At 46.8% G+C, this 23,955-nt stretch overlaps 2 pseudogenes; both read left to right on the top strand.

Annotated features, from left to right (window-relative positions):
• Positions 1–23,955, top strand: part of LOC109575113 (ankyrin repeat domain-containing protein 26-like) — a 502,197-nt pseudogene that overhangs the window by 89,712 nt on the left and 388,530 nt on the right.
• On the top strand, positions 8,316–8,434 carry LOC139178507 (5S ribosomal RNA; annotated as a pseudogene).

The raw sequence follows: 23,955 nt of genomic DNA, 5'->3' as shown, positions 1-23,955 counted from the left end.
TTCGTCAGTGGAAGGCTTCCCGTGGTGGACATCCCCACTTCAAGGAAAGGGCTTTCTCCAAGTCTGTGAATACCTTTGACAACAATCATATGCAATGCCTCTTATTCATCTGATGACATCTACCAACCCTAAAATGGACTGGTGCAACACTTTGTACTTTAACTATGGACATAATGTGACTTTTAATTTTGATTCTGATTATTTTGTTCTTGCTGTTTGCTCCCTGCATCTGTAACTGTATAACTGGATTTGTTTCTAGCCGCATGAAAGCTTTTAAGTTACAAATGGTTGCTCAAACTCCTGCTACTGCTGTAGCTTCCTCCAGCTACTATTTGGGGCCCCTGGATCAGAAATCCTCAATATGAGGATTAGGAGAATATGTTGCTTCATCAATTTAGGGACAACGCCCCTTGTCAGCTCGGAAGTAGTTATGGACCGAGAATGACGCCCCTTTTCCCTATGCAACATAATTCTCCTAAAAGAAAAGGGGGGAATGAGAGTCAGTTCCTAGGCAGGTTGATAGGGAGTCTAGGGGTCCCCAAGGAGGGAGGGGTCTGGAATTCTCAAGGAGGAAGAAAGGACAAACTTTTTTTCTTTCTCCACATTCCTTAGGATTATATAACAATAATGTATCCTGCCTAAGGACAGTCTTTGGATTCAACCTTCTGTTATCTTAAAATGTTGATTATGGGAGTAGACCTGGTCTTTACAAGGATGTATCTTGCCTGAGGACAGTGTTATCTTAAAATTATGGGAGTAGGTCTGATGAGGACTTTACAACCTCCAGACATTCTTTGGATTATATAACCTCATTGTTAACACTAGCAAGCGGGTACTCTTTCTGCCCCCTGCTGAGGCCTATGTCAGAAGCTTTCTCTATCTCCTTTATACTTTAATAAAACTTTATTACACAAAACCTCTGAGTGATCAAGCCTCGGCTATGGCCCCGGGTTGAATTCTTCTCCTCCGGGGGCCAGGAATCCCGGTGTATTTGTGTGATTCAACAACAACCTTTCAACTCCTTTCTCCTCCTCTCTTAATCCAGATTGGGGGGCGGGGGAGTGAGAAAACTTAAAGACTATTAAAAAACAATCAGGACATTAAGAATCAAGTTATCCTGGAAGGAGGTCAAGGTGGTAACCACAGAGGCTAGTGTTAAGGGGAGGAGCAACAGGCAAGATAAGGTCTTATCTAAAGCAATTAGAGTAAGCAGGCAAGCTTTTGTTACTTGTATTTAGCTGAACACTATGAACAGAAAGCTTTTTGAAATCCTTGGCTAAATCAAAACCTGGAAAGTGAGGACCTCTAACCTTCAGGAAAAAAAAAGCTGAGCGTGAGACAAAAAGGTATTTGTTTTTATACTTAACTTGGGAGGAAAAAGGAAAGAAAAAACAAGATGTCAATTCAGTTGGGTCCCAATTCCAGCCCTGGGAAGCCCAAAGCCCACCCTTCTTGGTTTTCTTTTTAAGGATAGCATTTTTTCCCTCCCTTGGCCAAGTTCAGTGTGTAGGATCTTAGTTCCCTTACCAAGGACCAAACCTTCACCCCCTGGAAGCGTGAAGTCTTAACCACTGGAAGGCCAGGGAAGTCCCGCCCTCCCCACCTTAGTTTTTGTAAATAGTCCTGAAGGGCTTTCTTGGTTTCTAGACTACTGAGATCTTGCTTCCATGTGTAAATTGAGTCCAATTTCCTAAAGAGGTTGAAGGCAGGCTTTACATCCCAGTAATAGGGAACAAATTTGATTGGGAATGGCTGGGTTACCATCTAACACTGACATGTCATTTTCCCCTGCCGGGGCTCAGCTTCCCTCCATCGGCTGGCTTTTCTTTAGTCGTCTTATTTCTTTCCTTTCTGCCCTCTGCCGTCCCCCCACCAACCTCTCCTTGCAGAAGCAGAAACAAGAAACTCTTCCTCTAATCTCCAGCCTGGCAGGTTTTCCCTCCCCTGGAGTCCAGGTGCCTGTAGCATTTACTCCTCAGTGGCTTTCCCCTAGGGAGACAGCTCCCTCCTTCCTCATCCCCAAAAGAAATCCTGGGGCCAGCTGTTAAGATTTCAATTATTTTTTCATGTCTTTACTCAACATGGGAAAATCTCTGAAATTTAAGGTGGCACCTGGCTGTCCTGTAGTGCTTGTATTTTTTCAAGACTTTGTTCTGTCTGGAATTTTATTATAATAACTAATGATGGGACTTCCTTAATGGTCCAGTGGTTAAGATTCTGAGCGTCCAATGCAGGGAGTCACAGGTTCAATCCCTGGTCAGGGAATTAATATCCCACATGCCACATGGTGTGGCCAAAAAGCAAAGCAAACAAACAACCACTGCAACAAAAAACTAATGGGAATGAACATACCTTGATGTTTACATAATTTTAATAAATCATCTTCAAAATTATAAAGCATTGGTAATCAAATAGAGATTCACTCAGTCATGTCCAACTCTTTGGGACCCCACAGACTGTAGTCCGCGAGGCTCCTCTGTCCATAGGATTTTCCCAGGCAAGAATATTGGAATGGGTTGTCATTTCCTCTCCCAGGGGAATCTTCCCAACCCAGGGATCAAACCTGTGTCTCCAGTATTGGCAGGTGGATTCTTTACCACTGAGCCACATGGGAAGGCTAGCTTGTATCAATGATTCACACCAAAAGTTGGTTCAGTGAAGCAGCTATGATGAGGCAGTGCTAGAATTCAAAGGGGAATCAGGTACCCTTGAAACTCAAACCTCATAATAGTAGAAAACATCACCCACTCACAGCAATATACACAGATTTGAAACTGTTTCTTTGAGAATGTTTCTGTTTGGGGGATAATTCTCTTATTTGAAGGCTCTAAGTAACGACAGGCAAACAGAGAAGATGCCTCAGTGACCTGATAGCCATGCCCTGGAGAGAGAGCTGAGAGAGGGGTCCCCAACCTCCGGGATCTAATACCTGATGATCTGAGGTGGAGCTGATGTAGTAATAATAGAAATAAAGTACACAATAAATGTAATACACTTGAATCATCCTGAAACCATCCCCCTTCTACAAATCATGGGGAAAATTCTCTTTCATAAAACTGCTCCCTGGTGCCAAAAAGTTTGGGGATATTCAAAGGAACGTTCTTTGTCCTTCACACCCACGCTGTTTGTCTTCTAACCGCCCCATCTCACAAAGCTTTAACCTCTCCTAGTGTCACACGCCCCTTCCCACTTTGAGGGGCAGGGTGCACGCCAGTGCTCAGGCCTCAGGTCCTCCCTGGGCGCTGGTGATCTGTCCTTCTCATCCTGCCTTTGTAAGGTGCTCCCCTAAGTTTTCCCTGCTCCCCTGTTTCTCTAGTTTCTCCTCAATCTTCCTAGATAAACCTGTCTAAATGATGCAAGAACTTTCTATCTAATGAATCTGTGATTTTCTCCACTTTAATCACACCTGGGCTGTGTCTACCACACTCTTTCCACAGCTGCACTTGTCGCTTCTGTTTTGTTTTCAGCTTTCTATTTTACACTGGAGCACAGCCGATTAACAATGTTGTGATGGCTTCAGGTGGACAGCAAAGGGACTCAGACGTATGTATTCCTGTGTCCATTCTCCCCCAAACCCCTCTCCCATCCAGGCTGCCACATAACATTAAGCAGAGTTCCCTGTGCTGTACAGTAGGTCCTTCATTATCCATTTTATTGTCAGATTTTATTTACTCCTTACTTTCTTTATGTCCCCTAAATGAATTTCCTCAAAACCCAGTTCCTCTCTTCTCAAGCCCCATAGCTACTATTTCATTTTCACAATCACCTTGCCTCATGTAGGGGTGTGGTGGGCGGGAGTGGGGGGGGGGCAAACTGGTGCAGTGGAGGGAGGGGGCCTTAGCCACCTGCAGCCTCCGACCTGAATAGCCACAAGGCTCCCCCAGTGGCAGAGTGGTACAGACTCTGCCTGCCAAGGCAGGAGATGCAGTAGACTCGGGTTCAATCCCTGGGTCTGAAAGGTCTCCTGGAGTATGAAATGGCAACCCACTGCAGTATTCTTGCCTGGAAAATTCCATGGAAAGGAGGAGCCTGGCAGTCTACAGTCCATGGGGTTGCAAAGAGTCAGACAAGACTGAGCGTGCATGCACATCATAGACGCCAATGTTGAGTTAAACATCCCAGCTTACTTTTGGAGGGTTTAATTATGCCTTAATGCTCCTTATCATAATTAAGCAGAAATAGTGGTTCTAATTAGCATATTTACAGAAACCACACAAGTATGCTTCCCTGGTGGCTCAGATGGTAAAGAACCCACCTGCAATGCAGGAGACCCAGGTTCGATCCCTGGGTCAGAAAATCCCCTGGAGGAGGAAATGGCAAACCACTCCAGTATTCTTGCCTGGAGAATTGCATGGATAGAGAAGCCTAGTGGGCTACAGTCAACAGGGTCGCAAAGAGTCAGACATGACTGAACAAATAACGCACACAAGTAGATCCATATAATCACACACTTCACCTACTCGTAGCTTAATGGTGTTCCATCCTTGTTTACTTTGCCCTGGTTTCCCTTTCAGCTTGAATGAGCACAACTTTTGAAGTCTTTAATTTATGATGGTTTTAATTTAAGCAAGCCCTGCTAGAGGGTGACATGCCCTCCCGGACGCTTGGGGGTCCCAGCGGTAGCTGGCCTGGGGTTGACAATGTTCGGAGGCATAGCGGCGTCGGCAGGCTGGAGTCAGGTCGCGGATCCTGCGGCGCAAGTACAGTGTGCGACCCCCAAGGAGAGGTGCGGCCCGTTGGCCCCACCAGCAGGACAGAGCGAAAGGGAGGCCAAGCTCAAGGCTCTTAGGGGGCCCAGCCGCAGCCACCTCCGTCTCCTGCCATATCAGCCTGAAGGTTCCCAATCTCGTCTGATCGTCGAAGCTATGCAGGGTCCGGCCTGCATAGTACTTAGTACTTGGATGGGAAACCACCAGGGAATACCAGGTGCTGTAGGCTTTGTGCCTACAAGAAGAGGTCTTTTATCCCCCGCCCTGCGTCCCAACTCTTGGACCCCCCGCAGCCCTAGCCCCTCCCGGGGTGGGGTGAGTGGGTGGCCGGGGCCCCGACTCCCGCTGCAGACCTGGGTTGCACCCACGTGGCCCGCAAGCCCCTCCGCATTTTCATTCGGCTTCCAGGAAACCAGACGACTGGCTGTCGGGTCTCCATCTGGGGCTCCCTTGGCTTGCCTCAGGAAATCCTGGGGGTTGCACCAACTCCAGCCCCAGCCCCAGCCCCCTGCACCACCCCCAGCCTCGCAGGTGATCACCCGTGTGCACGTGTGCTCACTAACAGATAGATGTGCCCAAATGGGGCATCTAACTTGTTGACTTATACGTTGGGTGGATCTATGCCTGGGAGTGGGACTACTGAACCATAGGCTACTTCTACTTTTAGTTCCTTCAGGAACCTCCATACTCTTTTCCATACTGGCTGTACCAACTCCCATTCCTATTCACAGTGGAAGAGAGTTCCCTTTGCTCCACATCCTCTCCAGCATTTATTATTGACAGACTTTGCAATGAGGACCATTTGGACTCATGTGAAGTGGTCCCTCCTTGTAATTTGGAGTTGAGTCTCTCTGATCATTAGTGTTGTGGAGCAAGATGACCTTTTGAAATGCAGATGCAATTCTATCACCTCCCTGCTCCACTGCTCTTGTATTTTCCCATCATATTGAATATACGAGCAAATCCCTTCACTGCTTCTTCCCCACATTCTTCTCTGATGTCTTTTCACTGGAATGCCCTCTGCACTCTTTGATTTACATCCCATAGGGCATGTTTCATATCTTGAATGTCCTACGTTTCCCTTGTCACATAGCCTTCCAAGATGCTATTTTCCCTGCCTGAACTTCTTCCTGCATCTCAACCCTGGTTTACGTAGGTTCTACCTATTGATCTCAACTCAATCGTTACTCTGAAAAGCTTTCCCTGACACCCAGGTTTTGGTGAGGGAAGAGGCCCCTCTATAAGTTCTCAAAGTATCTGCCTGTGATTTATCATTAGATTCATCTCAGTGAAAGCAGGAACTCTGTGTCTTCTTCTCTCAGCATTCTATTTCCAGAAACTTATTACATGCCTCCTAGCTCATCGTAGGTGCTCAGTATTTACTTAGTGTGTGAAAGACAGAAAAGTTCTTGGAAGCCTCAAGGTGTCACTTGGCTCGGCACTTTTGATCTCTTTGTATATTTGGTGATTCAATTCTTTCCTTTCCTGGGTTGATGTGTACACTATATTCAAGGCACAATCTAAGGCATTAAGACATATCCATCAATATGCTTTCAAGGAACTCGTACAGCAGATTTCTATAATTTATGGTTTTTACAATGCTCTAGAAGAATGTGAACGTTCAGTATGATCCATTTTCATTTCAAAGAAAGATCGTTTGACTTACATAGCCAAGGTGGAGACCTTCCAATTTTTAGTCCAATACTTATACCTTTACCATTTCAGGCAAGTCTTGTGGTTCTTTCTGTAGGTGTGTGGCTCTTCCAGAAATGTGAAGATCTTTCATCATCCTCAGACTTTGGTGTGATTTGCAATCATCAAGAAAGCTTCCAGGTATAGGTTCCAGACCACCACCACAAACAGTCAGTAGCGAATGGAGTGGATTCCAGGAATATGCGTTGTTAACCAGCATCACTGTTGATATTGTTGCTGCACACTCAATGCAGTGGGCAGGGCCTGGATTGTCCACTGGATCTCATGAGGAATGGAAAGAAGGGCTTCCCCCCATACCCCCACTGTTTACAGCCTTGTGACTAGAAACGGTCCCAAAACAAGGATCAGACAAACCAGATAAGCCCAGATAGTAGTCCATGAGATGAAGGAACTAAGCAGCTAGTTCCGATGACACCAAGGGGAAAGGTTGCTCTTTCTGTCTCCCCCTCTACTCCTTTCTTCCTGGAGGCCTTAGCGATTCATCATGGGGATTTGAAATAAATTTCACCACAGTCATATGTGTTGAATAAAGATTTTGCATTTAACCATCTCTCAAAAACTAAGAGAGCTTAACCTGCACATGTTTCTTTCAAAAAAGTCTATTGCGTTTCAAGTCTGGGGTTTCTCCCTTGCCTTGTTCAAGTAGCCTTAATAGTAAAAATCAAAGAAAACTAAATAAAGATTCAAAGATACCAACAAAGGACACCTTCTGTTTCTTAAATCATCTTTGCACTTAGTAGAACACGAGCTCTTTTCTTTGTATTTTGCCTAGGGAATTAGCAGTATCCTGGTTCAGATGGCAAGGCATCTGCCCGAAGGAGACTCGGGTTTGATCCCTGGGTCGGGAAGATCCCCTGGAGAAGGAAATGGCAACCCACTCCAGTATTCCCGCCTGGGAAATGCCATGGACAGAGGAGCCTGATGGGCCGCAGTCCATGGGTTGTAGAAAAGTTGGGCTCAACCCAGCAACTATGAACAGAAGTATTTCCAAGGATCACACTCAAGTGTGTGTGTGTGTGTGTGTGTGTGTGTGTGTGTGTGGTGGGTGTCTGTCTGTCTGTATCTCCCTCTCGCCATCTTGGAGTTGGTCTCGGAAGCTTCATGTATTTCTGCCTGTGTCTCTCCCGACACCTGGCCACCCGTCCGTTCCTCTGGCCCCGGCCTCTCACAGGTGCTATGGCTCTGGCTGAGGAGCTGGCCCCGGCCGGCTGTCTCCCTTGGCGTGGGTGCATGCGAGTGTCTGTGTGTCTGTCCGTGTGCCTGCCTGTGGCTCGTCTGCTCTCTCAGGAAGGTCGAGTGCTTGGCGGGCGGTGTGGGAGCAAGGGGGGGCCTCGGTAGGGCGAAGGGGCGGGGCTGAGGCGCTCCAGTCGACTGCGCCTCCGTGGCTCCCGGTACGTTTGGGCGCCTGGCAGGATCAGGCAAGATGGGCGCTCAGGGCCCTGGCTGCCCTGCGCCTAGGCCCACAGGAGGTTCAGAGGCCCGCGGGCCGCAGGGGGCGGGCGGCGGAGGGCCCTGAAACCGGACACCTCTGGGTCCTCGTGGCCCTGAGCAGAGAATGGGATCGGGGGGAGGCCCCCCTCAGCGAGCGTGGCCGGGCCTGGATGGCCCGGGGTGGGAGGGCGCCGAGACCTCCGCACCCCTCAGCCAAACCCCCAGGCCCCGCACGCAGGCACGCCCGACCAGCCGCTGGGGCGTCCCAGCAGTTGCTGGTCTGAGATTGTGGTGTTCGGGGCGTGGCGGCCTCGGCAGGCTGGAGTCCGATCTCAGGTCATGTGGCTCAAGTCCAGCGCGTGGCCCCCGAGGAGAGGTGGGTCCCATTGGCCCCACGGTCAGGTCAGAGCGAAAGGGAGGCGCAGCGCAAGGCTCTTAGGGCGCCCAGCGACAGGCGCCTCCGTCTCTGGCCATATCAGCCTGAAGGCGCCCCATCTCCTCTGATCTCGGAAGCTAAGCAGGGTTGGGTCTGGTTAGTACTTGGATGGGAGACCACCTGGGAATACTGGGCGCTGGAGGCTTTTTGCCTACCAGAAGAGGTCCCTTAGCCCCCGCCCCGCGTCCCAACTCTTGGACCCCCCGCAGCCCCAGCCCCTCCCCGGGCGGGGGGAGTGGGTGGCAGGGGCCCGGACTCCCGCTGCAGATCTGGGTTGACTCCGCGCGGCCCGCGAGCCCCTCCGCATTAGCATTTGGCTTCCAGGAAACCAGAGGACCTGCCTTCGGGTCTCTGTCAGGGGCTTCCTTGGCATGCCTCAGGCAATCCTGGGGGTTACACCAGCTCCAGCCGCAGCCCCACCCCCATCTCCCACCGCACCCCCAGCCTCGCAGGCAATCGTGCCTGGGCCCGCGCGCACGCACGCACAGATAGATGAGGCCAATCAGGGCATCTATCTTGTTGACTTATACTTTGGGTGGATCTATGCCTGGGAGTGGGACTGCTGAAGCATAGGCTACTTCTACTTTTAGTTCCTTGAGGAACCCTCATACTCTTTTCCCTACTGGCTGTACCAACTCCCATTTCTACTCACAGGGGAGGAGAGTTCCCTTTGCTCCACATCCTCTCCAGCATTTGTTATTGACAGACTCTGCGATGAGGACCATTTGGACTCATGTGAAGTGGTCCCTCCTTGTAATCTGGAGTTGAGTCTCTCCAATCATTAGTGATGTGGAGCAAGATGACCTTTTGGAAATGCAGATGCAATGCTATCACCTCCCTGCTCCAACTGCTCTTGTATTTTCCCATCATATTGAATATAGGACCAAATCCCTTCATTGTTTGCTCCCCACGTTCTTCTCTGATGTTTTTTCACTGGAATGCCCTCTGCATTCTTTGGCTTCCATCCCGTAGGGCATTTTTCATTTCTGGAGTGTCCTAAGTTTCCCTTGTCACATAGCCTTCCAAGATGCTATGTTCTCTGCCTGAAATTCTTCCTGCATCTCAACCGTGGTTAACGTTGCTTCAACCTATGGATCCCAACTCAATCGTTACTCTGAAAAGCCTTCCCTGACACCCAGGTTTTCTGAGGGATGAGGCCCCTCTATAAGTTCTCAAAGTATCTGCCTGTGATTTATCATTAGGTTTGTCTCAGTGAAAGCAGGAACTCTGTGTCTACTTCTCTCAGCATTCTATTACCAGAAACTTATTACATGCCTCCTAGCTCATTGTTGGTGCTCAGTATTTACTTAGTGTGTGAAAGACAGAAAAGTTCTTGGAAGCCTCAAGGTGTCACTTGGCTCGGCACTTTTGATCTCTTTGTATATTTGGTGATTCAATTCTTTCCTTTCCTGGGTTGATGTGTACACTATATTCAAGGCACAATCTAAGGCATTAAGACATATCCAAAAATATAGGTGCTTGCTTTCAAGGAACTCGTACAGCAGATTTCTACCATTTAGCATTTTTAAAATGCTCTAGCACAATGTGAACCTTCAGTATTATCCATTTTCATTTCAAAGAAAGATCTTTTGACTTACATAGCAAAGGTGGAGACCTTCCAACGTTTAGTCCAATACTTATACCTTTACCATTTCAGGCAAGTCTTGTGGTTCCTTCTGTAGGTGTGTGGCTCTTCCAGAAATATGAAGATCTTCCATAGTCCTCAGACTTTGGTGTGATTTGGAATCATCAAGAAAGCTTGCAGTTATACTTTGCAGACCACCACCACAAACAGTCAGTAGCGAATGGAGTGGATTCCAGGAATATGCCTTGTTAACCAGCATCACCAGTGATTCTATTGCTACAGACTGAATGCAGTGGACAGGGCCTGGATTGTCCACTGGGTCTCATGTGGAATGGAAAGAAGGGCTTCCCCCCACCCAACTGTTTACAGCCTTGTGACTAGAAACGGTCCCCCAAACAAGAATCAGACAAACCAGATAATCCCAGATAGTAGTCCGTGAGATGAAGGAACTAAGCAGCTGGTTGAGATGGCACCAAGGGGAAGGGTTGTTCTTTTTGTCTCCCCCTCTACTCCTTTCTTCCTGGAGGTCTTAGGGATTCATCATGGGGATTTGAAATAAAGTTCACAACAGTCATATGTGTTGAATAAAGATTTTGCCTTTAACCACCTCTAAAAAATGAAGAGAGCTTAACCTGCCACATGCTTCTTTGAAAAAGGTCAATTGCTTTTCAATTCTGGGGTTTCTCCCTTGCCTTGTTCAAGTAGCTATAATAGTAAAAATAAACGAAAACTAAATAAAGATTCAAAGATACCAACAAAGGACACCTTCCGTTTCTTCAATCCTCTTTCCACTTAGTAGAACACGAGCTCTTTTCTTTGTATTTTGACTAGGGAATTAGCAGTATCCTGTCTCAGATGGCAAGGCATCCACTCGCAGGAGATTTGGGTTTGATTCCTGGGTCGGGAAGATCCCCTGGAGAAGGAAATGGCAACCCACTCCAGTATTCTTGCCTGGGATATGGCACGGAGAGAGGAGCCTGACGGGCCTCAGTCCATGGGTCGCATAAAAGTTGGACTCAACCCAGCAACTACGAACAGAAGTATTTCCAAGGATCACACTCAAGTGTGTGTGTGTGTGTGTGTGTGTGCGCGCGCGCGGTGGATGTCTGTCTGTCTGTATCTCCCTCTCACCGTCTTGGAGTTGGTCTCAGAAGCTTCATGTATTTCTGCCTCTTTCTCTCCCGACAGCAGGCAGCCGGCCCGTTCCTCTGGCCCTGGCTTGTCACAGGTGCTATGGCTCTGGCTGAGGAGCTTGCCCCGGCTGCTGTCTCCCTTGGCGTGGGTGCGTGCGAGTGTCTGTGTGTCTGTCCGTGTGCCTGCCTGTGGCTCGTCTGCTCTCTCAGGAAGGTCGAGCGCTTGGCGGGCGGTGTGGGGGCAAGGGGGGGCCTCGGTAGGGCGAAGGGGCGGGGCTGAGGCGCTCCGGTCGACCGCGCCTCCCGGTGGATTTGGGCACCGGGCAGGCAGGTGCCGGGCAAGATGGGCGCTAAAGATTCGCTGCACCTAGGCCCGCAGAAGGTTCAGCAGCCCGCGGGCCGCGGCGGGGCGGGCAGCGGCGGGTCCCGAAGACCGACACCTCCCGGCCGCGTGGCCCTGAGCAGGGAACGGGATGGGGGGGGGAGGTCCCGCTCAGCGAGCGTGGCCGGGCCTGGAGTTGGCTGGGGTGGGAGGGCGCCGAGACCTCCGCACCCCTCAGCCCACCCCCCAGGCCCCGCACGCACACACGCCTGCCCTCCCGGTCACTGGGGGGTCCTGGAAGTCCTTGGGTCCCCCGGGCCCGGCTAGGTGGTTGCTGGTCTGGGGTTGGCAGTGTTCGGGGGCGGGCCGGCGTCAGCAGGCTGGAGTCTGGTCGCTCACGGGTGGTGCAGCTCAAGTACAGCACGCCACCCGAGCAGAGGTGCGGCCTCTTGCCCCGACCGGCAGGTCAGAACGAAAGGGAGGCCAAGTGCACGGCTCTTAGGGCGCCCCGCGGCAACCACCCCCGTCTCCGGCAGTATCAGCCTGAAGGTGCCCGATCTCCTCTGATCTCGGAAGCTAAGCAGAGTCGGTCCTGGTTAGTATCTTGGATGGGAGACCAACTGGGAATACCAGGTGCTGTAGGCTTTTTGCCTACCAGAAGAGGTCCTTTAGCCCCTGCCCCGCGTCCCAATTCTCGGACCCTCCGCAGCCTCAGCCCCTCCCGGGGCGGGGGGAGTGGGTGGCCGGGGCCCGGACTCCCGCTGCAGACCTGGGTTGACTCCGCGCGGCCCGCGAGCCCCTCCACATTCGCATTCGCTTCCAGGAAACCAGAGGACTGGCCTTCCGGTCTCAGTCTGGGGCTCCCTTGGCGTGCCTCAGGCAATGCCAGGGGCTGCACGGGCTCCAGCCCCCGTCCCCGCCCCAGCCCCACCCCCAGCCTCACAGGCGATGGATCACGCGTGCACAGGCACAGATAGGTTTGCCCAAACGGGGCATCTATCTTGTTGACTTATACATTGGGTGAATCTATGCCTGGGAGTGGGACTGCTGAACCATAGGCTACTTCTACTTTTAGTTCCTTCAGGAACCTCCATACTGTTTTCCATACTGGCTGTACCAACTCCCATTCCTACTCACCTTGGAGGACAGTTCCCTTTGCTCCATATCTTCTCCAGAATTTGTTATTGACAGACATTGCAATGAGAACAATTGGACTCATATGAAGTGGTCCCTCCTTGTAGTTTGGAGTTGAGCCTCTCCAATCACTAGTGATGTGGAGCAAGATGACCTTTTCGAAATGCAGATGCAATTCTGTCACCTCCCTGCTCCACTGCTCTTGTATTTTCCCATCATATTGAATGTATGACCAATTCCCTTCATGCTTGCTCCTCACGTGCTTCTGTGATGTCTTTTCACTGGAATGCCCTCTACATTCTTTGGCTTCCATCCCATAGGGCATTTTCATGTCTTGAATGTCCTAAGTTTCCCTTGTCACATAGCCTTCCAAGATGCTATTTTCCCTGCCTGAACTTCTTCCTGCATCTCAACCCTGGTTTACGTAGGTTCTACCTATTGATCTCAACTCAATTGTTACTCTGAAAAGCTTTCCCTGACACCCAGGTTTTGGTGAGGGAAGAGGCCCCTCTATAAGTTCTCAAAGTATCTGCCTGTGATTTATCATTAGATTCATCTCAGTGAAAGCAGGAACTCTGTGTCTTCTTCTCTCAGCATTCTATTTCCAGAAACTTATTACATGCCTCCTAGCTCATTGTTGGTGCTCAGTATTTATTTAGTGTGTGAAAGACAGAAAAGTTCTTGGAAGCCTCAAGGTGTCACTTGGCTCGGCACTTTTGATCTCTTTGTATATTTGGTGATTCAATTCTTTCCTTTCCTGGGTTGATGTGTACACTATATTCAAGGCACAATCTAAGGCATTAAGACATATCCATCAATATATTTTCAAGGAACTCGTACAGCAGATTTCTACAATTTAGGGTTTTTTAAATGCTCTAGCACAATGTGAACCTTCAGTATTATCCATTTTCATTTCAAAGAAAGATCTTTTGACTTACATAGCAAAGGTGGAGACCTTCCAATGTTTAGTCCAATACTTATACCTTTACCATTTCAGGAAAATCTTGTGGTTCCTTCTGTAGGTGTGTGGCTCTTCCAGAAATGTGAAGATCTTCATAGTCCTCAGACTTTGGTGTGATTTGAAATCATCAAGAAAGCTTGCAGTTTTAGTTTGCAGACCACCACCACAAATAGTCAGCAGTGAATGGAGTGGATTCCAGGAATATGCGTTGTTAAAAAGCATCACTGGTGATTCTGTTGCTACAGACTCAATGCACTGGGCACTGCCTGGAATGTCCACTGGGTCTCATGTGGAAAGGAAAGAAGGGCTCCCCCCCCCGCCCCCACAACTGTTTACAGCCTTGTGACTAGAAACAGTCCCCCAAACAAGAATCAGACAAACCAGATAGTCCCAGATAGTAGTCCGTGAGATGAAGGAACTAAGCAGCTGGTTGAGATGGCACCAAGGGGAAGGGTTGTTCTTTTTGTCTCCCCCTCTACTCCTTTCTTCCTGGAGGTCTTAGGGATTCATCATGGGGATTTGAAATAAAGTTCACAACAGTCATATGTGTTGAATAAAGATTTTGCCTTTAACCACCTCTAAAAAATGAAGAGAGCTTAACCTGCCACATGCTTCTTTGAAAAAGGTCAATTGCTTTTCAATTCTGGGGTTTCTCCCTTGCCTTGTTCAAGTAGCTATAATAGTAAAAATAAACGAAAACTAAATAAAGATTCAAAGATACCAACAAAGGACACCTTCCGTTTCTTCAATCCTCTTTCCACTTAGTAGAACACGAGCTCTTTTCTTTGTATTTTGACTAGGGAATTAGCAGTATCCTGTCTCAGATGGCAAGGCATCCACTCGCAGGAGATTTGGGTTTGATTCCTGGGTCGGGAAGATCCCCTGGAGAAGGAAATGGCAACCCACTCCAGTATTCTTGCCTGGGATATGGCACGGAGAGAGGAGCCTGACGGGCCTCAGTCCATGGGTCGCATAAAAGTTGGACTCAACCCAGCAACTACGAACAGAAGTATTTCCAAGGATCACACTCGTGTGTGTGTGTGTGTGTGTGTGGTAGATGTCTATCTATCTCTATCTCCCTCTCACCGTCTTGGAGTTGGTCTCAGAAGCTTCGTGTATTTCTGCCTCTGTCTTTCTGGAAACCCAGCCGCCCATCCTTTCCTCTGGCCCCGGCTTGTCACAGGTGCTATGGCTCTGGCTGAGGAGCTTGCGCCGGCAGGCTGTCTCCCTTCGCGTGAGTGCATGTGAGTGTCTGTGTGTCTGTCCGTGTGCCTGCCTGAGGCTCCTCTTCTTTCTCAGGAAAGTCGAGTGCTTGGCGGGCGGCATGGGGGCAAGGGGGTGCCTCGGTAGGACGAAGGGGCGGGGCTAAGCCGTTCAGGTCGACCGTGCCTCCGTGGCTCCTGGTGGGTTTGTGCACTAGGCAGGTGTCAGGCAAGATGGGCGCTCAGAGCCCAGGCTGGGCTGCGCCTAGGCCGGCAGGATGCTCAGAGGCTTGTGGGCCGCGGGCGGCTTCGGCCCCGAAGCCATACACCTCCAGGTCCGCGTGGCCCTGAGAAGCGAACGGGATGGGGGGCGGCCCTGCTCAGCGGACGAGGGAGCAGAGACAGGCCTGTAGAGGCCCCGGGTGGGAGGGCACCGAAACCTCAGAGCCCTCAGCCTACCCCACAGGCCCCGCATGCAAGCCTGCTCGCCCGGTCCCTGGGGGGTCCCAGCAGTTGCTGGCCTGGGGTTGCGGTGCTGGGGGGCATGGTGGCGTCGGCAGGCTGGAGTCCAGTCCCAGGTCGTGTGGCTCAAGTACAGCATGCGCTCCCCAGAGGAGAGGTGTGGCCGCCTGGCCCGACCGGCATTTCAGAGCGAAAGGGAGGCACAGCAAAAGGGAGGCATAGGGAAAGGCTCTTAGGGCACCCCGAGGCAGCCGCCTACGTCTCCGTCTCTGGCCATACCATCCTGAACGCGCCTGATCTCGTCTGAACTCGAGGTTTCACATTTGATAGTGGTCTTGTCATCTCATACCTCTTCCTGTAAAGCTAGCAGCTGAGGGAATGAAGTAAGTGTAAAACTGAATAACAATAGACTGTGTCAAATCTGTGAATCTGGAGCTCTGTGAATCCGTAGGTCTAAGGAGAGACTGGCAGCTGCTCACCAGGAGTAGCTGTCCCCATGACGGCGTTTCTGTCGTTGAACGTGCCATTGTTGCTCTAGTGTGACCGCCTTCCCCCCACGGATGGCAGGGACCACCATGTGGCAGCCCACTGGCTCGCTCTCTCTGGCTCATCCACCTTCTAGAGGTTTCCCCAGACCCTCAGTAGGAGTGGGTGCCACTGTGGGTGTGAGTGTGTGTCTCCTCGTGCCCCGTATGACATTGCACGACTAACCGCACTCTATGTTTGCATGCTTCCTCCCACGCTAGTGGGACTGGGCAGCATGGCGGGAACGCAGAGGCTGGATTCCACTACAGTCAGGACTTGCTCCTGCTGAGCTTCGTGGTGAGTACAGGCCCGCCTGGTCCCTCGGGGGCACGGAACCCACGCCCCAGGGAGTGGAGTGTCAGCGGGTCTCTGGAGGTTGGCCTGGGAGAGCCCTCAGCAGCAGAGAGTGTAAACCTGGCGCCCCTCTGCTGTCGGAGTGGTGAGAATAAGGCAGAGGTTCCCTCGCGTCAGTGTGCACGGGTTTCCCTCCCTCATTGGCGGTGCCTCTACCCACACCCTGCGTTCACGTTCTCTGAGGGAGCAGGACCCAGAGAGTCAGGGTTCACCAGGCTGCCATGCCCTGGGCCTCTCCATGTGGAGGCCAGTGTTTCACATGGAGGTGCACCAGCATCTGGGGATCGGCCGCTGCTGAAGGGCCACCCTGCCTTGTAGGTGCTGCTCTGGGTGGTCCTCTGGTGGGTCTGGCCCTGGGGCCCAGCCCTGCTCGAGTTGCTCTGAGGGCAGGAGGCTGTCTGCTCTGTCCTGTTCACGTCTCAGCTAGAAAGCTGGATTGGGCTTTTGAGTTTTTTTGTTTTTTTTTTTTTAACAACAGCTTTTAGCTATATGTCAGAATAAAGTCAGCCACAGAGTTCTCTCCTTGATCTGCTTGGTCCTCCATGTTTCTCTGAATTCTCAAAGCAGCTGAAGCCCCGAATGGGGTGGAGGGGTGTCTGGAGGGGCAGGGGCTTGGGCACCACCTGCCGTCCCAGGACTGATTCATCTGTGTGTTTGTTTCCAGTTTACCTGCATTAATTCTCCAGATGATTATACAAAAGACTACATCTTGAACTCAACGCAATCTTTACTGTGTTAATACTTGTTACATGGACCTGAAGATATTTTATTACAGGGTTTTTAATTAGTGAAAAATTCATGAATACCATAGAGAAAATATTTTAGGATTTAATGTTTCTTATATTTATGTAAACTTATGACTTCATTTATATAATTCCTTACTTTTTCTTGTATATTCAGGCTATGAATATCCTTTCAGATCAATTCATGTTCTGATACCTGATTTCAGTCTTTCAAATGAATGTGCTGTAGTGCTTGTCTGTATAAAGCCTATGAACAAATATAGGGCTTTTGTAAATGATGTATTTATTGTAATTATCCTTGTTTAATTGTTAAATGTTAAACCATGAGAGATGAGGTTTTTCTGTGATTGTAAAATCATCATGACACGGTGTGCATGATGTAACCAAGGTCTCCAACAATCACTCTGAGGTAAGCAAACTTATTTCAACCAATTGTTGTTGGATTTTAAGAACTGGCCTAAATTGTACTTTTTCTAGCAAGAAATGCTTTTTGCACCGTGAAGTGATTTAAACGTACTGGTTGTTAAATGTGAGCTTCTAATGAAATCTGGGCTGAAAGGATGACTAGAAGATGATGAAAATCTCTCCCATAACCTATTCTCTGGGGACCCGGATCCCTCCTCTCCAGAGAGACTCTTTGGGAACCAGTTGCAATGCCCTGCACATGCTGCGGAGCCATGGAGCTGGACAGTGAAGGTGCCACTTCTGCGACAGACAGGGTAGTGCAGCTCTGACAAAGGCCTTATTTTTATGTAAATCATCTTTTTACCTGTTTGTAAACATGTTTAAAGAATGGACCTAGGTGTACATTTTTAGATTGTGATGACATAGCAATTCTGGAATGTAGAAGTGGCAAATGTAACTTTTACTTTTTCAGCGGCACATTAAAAAAGCCATCAAGAGATATATTCAGGTCATGGTGCGATATTTATTATTGTTGGGGATTTTCTCCCCGGGACTTGAAAGCGACGAACCCAAAAGGACACTTGTACAGTCTCTTGCAAAGACTGACAAGTTTGTTTCTGCGGTCAAGCTTTTTTATAGAAGCAGAAACAAAGAGCTTAAAGTATGCGGCCAGCAGAGCGCATACGGAGTTAACACATAATCAGTAGAAACATTTCAAGGACAGCGTGCTCTAAATGACTCATGGGCTTCTCCCACAACCCGCTCTCACAAGTAACATCCCTATTTATTATTAACTCTTGGCCCTGAGCATAACCAAAGGCAGGAGATGTCTTTCTGTCTGTAGTACAAAGCCGAGTACTTCTGGCCCTTCACCATTTTCCCAAGGACTTTCTCCTTTTATGGCTATTTTGCACTACGCTTCCCAACATATCCTCCTTTTGTTTTTAAATTAAGCACAGCGGCAGCTAGTTGGACTCCATTGTGGGAGGCATGGAGTCTTGAGTAGAGACTTCTATATCCCATAATCAAGGACAAAAAGAGCAGGGTGATTAATACATATATAAAAATATTGCTTCCTGAAAGCCAAGCTCTAGGGTCTAGAGACGATAGGGTTTTGGTTAAAGTATCATAGAATTGAGTGCTATACAATTCTCTAGGTACCCTAACTTGAAAATTGGCAAGTTGTTGTTTCAACAAATTGAAGTCTAAACTTTAGTTACTTGTGAGATCCTGCAAATGCGCCTTAACCTTATTCCAAGGATATTCAGTGCTATTATAGGGCATGTTAGTCAGACAAAAAGAAGTAAAATTCCAGTGACAGCATATATGTGTTTGGAAAGTCAGTTGCTGCATTTGATCTCCTAAGTAGATAACCACAGTTTGTAACTCATTAATTCATGTTTGTAATTGCTGATCTATTTGAGCTTGTCAAGTCCACAGATCATGAGAGTCTTTGTGCCAAGCAGTGATAAAATCATGATTTTGTATAGAATTACGTAAAGCCATACCAGACAAAGTTCCTACAGTCACAATGGAGATAAGGTTTAAGATGCCTGCAATAATCCACCCAATGATGTGCTTAGATCGCCTAAGCCTAGTTTTCAACAATACAGAAAGAAATATAGAATCAGTCCAAGGATCAATTAAGTTTATGGGAAGCCATAACTCAGATCTTTGTTTAACTAGCACAATGCTAGCATTGTGATATGAAATGGTGTGATTAAGGCAGGTATACAATGCACATGCAGTACAATTGACAATCTTGGCTGATAAGTCAATATCAAAATGCCCTACAATAAACAAGTATGGAAGGTGAACACATGATTGAATATAGCCAGTACTATTAGATAGGAAGGTATAATTAGAAGGACGAAACACACCCATAGTCCCATAAACACTAGTGAAGTGCTCTACGGCTGCTGGAATTTTCCAAATGTGCCATTGCTCTGGCCCCACATTGGGGATGACAATCCTGGGTCGTGGGGGTGATAAGCCCCCATTATACCAATTCAGCAATATGTCCTTATCAGTCAAGAAACTTGTCTTAGATTTATGAAAGCCTCCAATGCTTGATCTATTAAACCAGGAGCAATTATGATGTTCCTCCTGCCCTTCAGAACAGTTTACATTGCCAGAAATAGTTTATCTGGAGTCATAGGAGTTCCAGTACTCTTCAGTGTCCGCTCAGCCTGATAAGTCATGTTTTCACTTGAGCCCATGTCGGGTAAGGATTCAGATGGCGTTTCCTCATTGGCTCCTCCAGGGTCATTGATGAGACCCTTTGCGTCAACTTCGTCACTTCCCAAGGGAGTCCAGTCTTGGGGTCCTTCTCGGTAGCAGACATGGTGAAGGGCAACCCAGATTTGCTCTCCATCTGCAATGACAAGACCATAACCCTTGCCTAGGAGTCGTAAGATTCCTGGCAGCCACTGATTAAATTGCTTATACTATATTGGTGTATCTCCTCTTCCATATTCCCCCTTTCTGTTTACATAAATGAGTTTTAGGGTGCGGTGGGCTCTTTCAATAATGGCTTGCCCCTGAGGATTATAGGGTATTCCTATAATGTGTGTTATGTTCCATTCTGATAAAAATGAATGAAATGAATGCGAGGTGAATGCAGGTCCATTGTCTGTTTTCAAGACAGAAGGAATCCCCATAATGGGGAAGGTGAGTAAGAGTGTGGGAATGGCGTGTTTATTGGATTCTGAAGAGACAGGTACTGTCCAGATAAAGTTGGAAAATATATCTATTGAGACAAAAAGTAAAGAAAATTTTCTTTAAGGAGCAGTGAGTGAAGTCAGATTGCTAAAGGGAATTAGGTTGTTGCCCCTGGTGATTAACTCCTGAAATTGTAGTTCATAAGTGCAGAGGGGTGCAGACAACACAGGTTTTAATAATATGTCGTGTTTCAGTGAGAGGAATATGATATTTAGACTGCAATCTGTTAACATTGGTATGAAGATTAGCATGTTCATCATTGGCAGATGTAAAAATGGGAGCTATGAGCCTGTCAACAGCATCATTTCTTGTGACCAGAGGGCCAAGTAAACCTGAATGAGCACATATATGTGCAATAAAGAAAGGTTCTGTACGTGAGCGAATTAAAGCTTGAGTCTGTGAAAAGAGAGTATATAATTCTTCATCTAGGTTGTATAAAAAGGCGGTAACAAAATCAGGAAAAAGGGAAGCAAGGTATTTGGAATCAGTATATATGTTGAAGGATAATGGTTGAAGCGACAAAAGAGCATATAAAGCATATAATTCAACTCTTTGTATTGAAGAATAGGTGTTGGGTAATTTCTCTTTGATATCAGGGCTGACAATCCCTGCTCTGCCTTTCTTGTTGCCATCAATGAAATAGGTGGGTGCATTGATAATAGGCTGGGATGCAATGATATTAGTTACAATGAATTTAGTACATTGTAGAAAGTCCCATAATTTTCCTTTCGGCAGATGAAATGAGATAACATTTTGAAAATCACTTAATGCCATTTGCATGGTCAGGTTATACTGGAAGGCAATTTGCAATTCCTGTTTTGTCAAGGGAACGTGTATTGCATATGGATCAAATCCAGTCCAAGTTTGTACATGGCTTCTTCCTGACACAATTAAGTGCCCTATTTTCTCAATATATTCTACAATTTTTTTAGACTGTTTAGTTTGTAAATATACACATTCTATTGGGCTATGCTGAGCTATAATTGCAGTGGGCGAATGTTCAGTAGGGAATATATATAAAGAAACTGGTTGATCATAATCTAGCTGAGTTGAAAAAAGATTGTTGAATGCATTTCTCCATTAAGGCCAGTTCTTCTTTGGCCTCTTTTGTTAGCTGCCTAGGGCTATTATGGTCGGGGGATCCCTCTAAAATTTTAAATAGATTTTGTAAGGCATAGGTGGGGATGCCAACAGATGCCACAGCCAATTAATATCTCCTAGCAATTTTTGAAAATCATTCAGCATGTGTAGAGATTGCACAGAAATTTGAGTTTTTTGAGGTTTGATTTTAGATTCTTCCATAACATGTCCTAAATAATTAAAGGGTGCTTTCCACTGAATTTTATCTGGTGCTACAAGCAGGCCATGATTTTGAAAAGTAGTAGTAACTTCATTATATAACTGCTGCAAACAGAATTCAGATTCCATAGAAAGAAGTATGTCATCCATATAATGAATTATAAACACAGTAGGATACTTGTCTCTAATGGGTTGTAATAAAACAGATATGAGATATTGGCAAATGGTAGGGGAGTTCATCATTCCCTGAGGTAGCACCTTCCATTGGAATCTTTTAACAGGAGCCATGTGATTTATAGAAGGAACTGAAAAGGCAAAATGTTTTCTATGTTTAGGGTGCAAAGATATAGTAAAAAAGCAGTCTTGTAAGTCAATAATAACTACAGACCATTCTTTTGGTACCATAGAAGGGGAGGGCAATCCGGGTTGTAAGGGCCCCATAGGTGACATGGTATTATTAACATTTCTTAAATCTATCAACATTCGTCATTTTCCTGATTTCTTTTTTTATTACAAAAATAAGGGAATTCCATGGGGAAAATGAAGGTTCTATATGAGCTTTTTGTAAATGTTCATTAACTAATTGCATAAGAGCTGCCAATTTTTCTTTAGTTAGGGGCCATTGAGGTGTCCATACTGGGGTATCAGATTCCCAATCAAGGGGCAGCGTTGTTAACTCAATGGCCCCCATTAAAAAGGTTCATTTAAAGAAATTGTGGCTTTCATTTGTTCAAGAAAATCCTGTCCCCATAAATTGATTGGGATATTAGTAACATATGGTTTAAGATAAGCTACAATTTGATCAGGGCCATACACTTGTAAATAGGATGCACTGACAAAAGTTTGTGTGGCATCAGTTTCATCCATTCCTAATAGTCTAGAAGGAGCCATAACCTTACCCCATTCGAGGGGCCATTCTGCAGCTCTAATGATTGAAATGTCGGCTCCAGTATCTAACATGCCTGTGAATTTTTTCCCCCGTATGCGTAAAGTAAGCATGGGTTTCTGATGTTCCTTTAGTAAGGTGGATAGTGCAGCAGTAAGGTTGGTATTGCCAAAGCCTCCTTGTCGAACTTTATCAGATGTCTTCATTGGTTTGGCATATGGTAAAAGTAATAATTGTGCAAAATATTCCCCTTTTTTGTAAGTATGCATTTTCCGTTTTGATAACATTTACCATAACATGTATTTCCCCTTCATAATCTTAGTCCACAACACCAGTCAATACCACTAAACTTCTCATTGTGTAGCTACTACGTCCCAAAATCAGTCACATTGTCCTGGGGTGGAATCGGGCCATAATATCCAGTGGGAATTTTGTGGGGGTTGTATAATTCTATTAGTTCCATATCATAAGGACTAGGTATATCAATGCAAGCACTCTTAGATGTAGCTGCTTGTAGCATCATAACGCTAGGTCCTCCTTTTGTAGTGGGGCTAGAGGATGGCCCCTTTACTAGTTTCCCTGTTGTTTTTGCTGTGCACCGGGGTTTAAAGTGTTTCTATCCTTATCAAATTTAGAATGACATTCATTCAGCCAATGAAATCCCCTTTTACATCTTGGACATACTCCTGGGGTTCTCTTCTTATTAGAAGTAGTATTATTTTTTTTGGCCTGTGTTGGCATGCGGCATTGTTTTTTCTTATGGCTGGGCTTCCCACATAAAACATTTGGCATTAGCAGCCTTTTGTACATTAAAGGTTTCCAATTTTGTTCTATGGACATAGATCTGATATCCTTATATGTTTTCAAATATTCCATAAGAGAGCCAGTCTCTCGAATAGGTCTGAGCACGGATCAACATTCCTCATTAGCATTTTCAAAAGCAAGTTGTTTTAAAATAGTATTTTGTAAAGTCACATCCTTAATAGATTTCTCAATTGCATCCTTTAATTTTCCTATAAATTGAGAATATTCCTCTTCATGTCCTTGAATAATCTTAACAAATGAACCATCAGAGTTAGTGCTATCAACCCTTGCTTATGCCCTACAGGCAGTTTCTTTAATGAAATGTAACATCTAAGAGGTAATATTAGCTAGTTGTGCAATCATATTGGCCATGGCTCTTTTTCCAGTGAGTATATCATAGGTTAAATTGGCAGGGTTACCATGAGATTGCTTGTCAATCATCAGCTGTTGGGCCTCATCATTAACCCACATTCGCCATTGCAGTAATTGTTGAGGATTTAAAACCATCTTTGTTACTTGAAAAAAATCATATGGCATCCAACAGTCAGCCCGTCCTCTGAGAAATTCTATACAGTAAGGAGAAGTAGGTCCATACAGAGTACATGCTTTCTTAAAGCTAGACAACATGCCAAAATCTAGATTAGCCTAAGTATTTTGGTCTTGGGCAGGTTGATTAAATTGCACTGGGAAAGCAAAAGTGCAAGCAGGCATCTCCCGAGGAGGAGTGAAATGATTAGTACAAGCAAAGTTAGCAATTGCTGTTACAGGCGGAGCAGAAGGAAAAACCTTAGATTTGGGCTGTCCGTTGAATGAAATGACCTCCGTTCCAAGTGGCTTCAGTTTTGACATATCCTGTATATATATATATGTCTCTAAGTTGTTTTTCTAAGGATTGTGTCTGATTGAGCATAACATTCTTATATTTCAAAGCACCTTGCATATCTTCTTCCTTAAGCTCATATTCATGTAAAGATCGAATAGTTTTTACTTCCAAATCAACGTTATGCCCTTCAATTTGTTCTATGATAGCCCATATGAGTGACCATGTAACCCTTGCTGATACGCTCGCAAAATAATATTTTTAACCCTTTTCCATACATCAAGATCAAGTGTCCCCTCCTCCGGGAACC

Source organism: Bos indicus, chromosome 21, assembly GCF_029378745.1.
Source record: "Bos indicus isolate NIAB-ARS_2022 breed Sahiwal x Tharparkar chromosome 21, NIAB-ARS_B.indTharparkar_mat_pri_1.0, whole genome shotgun sequence".
Lineage (NCBI taxonomy): Eukaryota > Metazoa > Chordata > Mammalia > Artiodactyla > Bovidae > Bos > Bos indicus.
Note: the sequence above shows the minus strand (reverse complement) of the source record. Positions and strands in the feature narration are given on the sequence as shown.